The sequence below is a fragment of the Anastrepha ludens genome, unplaced genomic scaffold (assembly GCF_028408465.1).
Source record: "Anastrepha ludens isolate Willacy unplaced genomic scaffold, idAnaLude1.1 ptg000022l, whole genome shotgun sequence".
In the NCBI taxonomy this organism is placed as follows: Eukaryota; Metazoa; Arthropoda; class Insecta; order Diptera; family Tephritidae; genus Anastrepha; species Anastrepha ludens.
Genome location: NW_026530033.1, coordinates 132,501 through 135,000, shown reverse-complemented (window position 1 = coordinate 135,000; position 2,500 = coordinate 132,501). Strand labels below are relative to the sequence as shown.

At 26.4% G+C, this 2,500-nt stretch overlaps 1 non-coding gene and 1 pseudogene across 1 annotated transcript; both read left to right on the top strand.

Annotated features, from left to right (window-relative positions):
- The first annotated feature begins 573 nt into the window (after positions 1 to 573).
- LOC128870695 (5.8S ribosomal RNA) lies at positions 574 to 754 on the top strand. The gene has a single exon (XR_008455432.1). It is a non-coding gene; the product is annotated as a 5.8S ribosomal RNA (ribosomal RNA).
- A 438-nt stretch (positions 755 to 1,192) lies between these two features.
- The window catches only part of LOC128870681 (large subunit ribosomal RNA), a 5,041-nt pseudogene continuing 3,733 nt past the window's right edge, over positions 1,193 to 2,500 (top strand).

Here is a 2,500-nt window from a genome sequence, read left to right as displayed (position 1 = left end):
TTGTGTTCCATATCCGTAAGAAAAACAAACAATGCCAAAACAAATAAAAACAAAAACAAACAAAAGAAAAAAAAAAAAAAGAAAAAAAAGAAAAATTTATAATTATTTTGAATCCATATTCTTTTTATTCTTTTTCATTCAATTTGTTATCCATCAATTATATCATATTAAATATAATATGATGGTACATTTTGTAATGTTTTTTCTTATTTTTTCTTTTAAAAACCTTTAAACATGAAAATAGAAAGTTGTACTTATTATTCATTTGATTGAATGATAAGTTAATTTGTTCACAATAACAAAAGTGGTATATATTTATTATTATATTTATATATAAATAAAATGATTAAAAAAATACAAAATAATCAAACATAATAAATACCACCACTGTATTATTGTTGAACTAAGACATTCGCAACTTAATAAAAATGTTTAGAGTTAAATATATTTGATATATATTATTGAAAGAAAATCAATTTATATTTTATTATTATTATTATTTAATTTTACTCTTTCAATTAATATATGCAAAAAAAAATTGACATTTGTTATAAATAAAAATAAATAAAAAAATACTCTAAGCGGTGGATCACTTGGCTCATGGGTCGATGAAGAACGCAGCAAACTGTGCGTCATCGTGTGAACTGCAGGACACATGAACATCGACATTTTGAACGCATATCGCAGTCCATGCTGTTATGTACATTAAATTAAATTTTAAAGTACTGCTTGGACTACATATGGTTGAGGGTTGTAAGACTATGCTAAATAAGTTGCTTATTCTTTTATAAAAATAATTGAATTTAAGCAAATGTGTATATTATTGGATTTTAAATAATTCATAATATTAATAGCAAAAAAATAAAGATATATAATGAATTTTTTATTTATTAATATATTCTTAAAAAAAAAAAATCCTCTCAAATAAAATGAAATAAAAAAAATTTTGAATCTAAGTATTCTCTTTAAAAAATTTTCATATTATTTATATATATATAAAATATTAATTTATATATGTAATTAAAGGAGGAATGTCTAGCATAAAAATTAATTTTTTTTATTCTAGAATTGCCTCATTTTACATAATTATTATTTATAATATATATTTATATAAAAGGAAAAAAGAAAAATAGAGATGAAAAGATGATATAATTATTTATTAAATTGTGAGAAGATAAAAAATATTTTAAAACAACCTCAACTCATATGGGATTACCCCCTGAATTTAAGCATATTAATGAGGGGAGGAAAAGAAACTAACAAGGATTTTCTTAGTAGCGGCGAGCGAAAAGAAAATAGTTCAGCACTAAGTCACTTTGTCTATATGTCAAATGTGAGATGCAGTGTATGGAATATCTTAATATCTAGTATGAGAAATTAACGATTTAAGTCCTTCTTAAATGAGGCCATTTACCCATAGAGGGTGCCAGGCCCGTATAACGTTAATGATTACTAGAAAGATATTTCCAAAGAGTCGTGTTGCTTGATAGTGCAGCACTAAGTGGGTGGTAAACTCCATCTAAAACTAAATATAACCATGAGACCGATAGTAAACAAGTACCGTGAGGGAAAGTTGAAAAGAACTCTGAATAGAGAGTTAAATAGTACGTGAAACTGCTTAGAGGTTAAGCCCGATGAACCTGAATATCCATTATGAAAAATTCATCATTAAATAATTAAAAATAATGTGCATTTTTTTCATATAAGGACATTGTAATCTATTAACATAATAAAGTATTTATCAAAAGATCATTGGTGATATTAAGTTTATTTAAATTAATTTGCTTTTTAAGCATATTAACATAGAATAAATACTAATGATTTGATAAAGTGTTGATAGATTTTATTATATATAATGCTAAAATTCATTTTTTGAATTTTACAAAAAATTTAATATCTATGATATTAATATTTATTTGTATGCATTTATATGATTAACAATGCGAAAGATTCAGGATACCTTCGGGACCCGTCTTGAAACACGGACCAAGGAGTCTAACATATGTGCAAGTCATTGAGTTATATTAAACTTAATGGCATAATTAACTTAACTTAAAAATATAATGGGATTAATTTTTAGTCTATTTTCTTAAATAGTCAATTAATTCAATCCCGGGGCGTTCCATATAGTTATGTATAATGATAATTTATTATTATTTATACCTCTAACTGGAGCGTACCTTGAGCATATATGCTGTGACCCGAAAGATGGTGAACTATACTTGATCAGGTTGAAGTCAGGGGAAACCCTGATGGAAGACCGAAACAGTTCTGACGTGCAAATCGATTGTCAGAATTGAGTATAGGGGCGAAAGACCAATCGAACCATCTAGTAGCTGGTTCCCTCCGAAGTTTCCCTCAGGATAGCTGGTGCATTTAAAAATTATATAAAATAATCTTATCTGGTAAAGCGAATGATTAGAGGCCTTAGGGTCGAAACGATTTTAACCTATTCTCAAACTTTAAATGGGTAAGAACCTCACCTTTCTTGATATGAAGG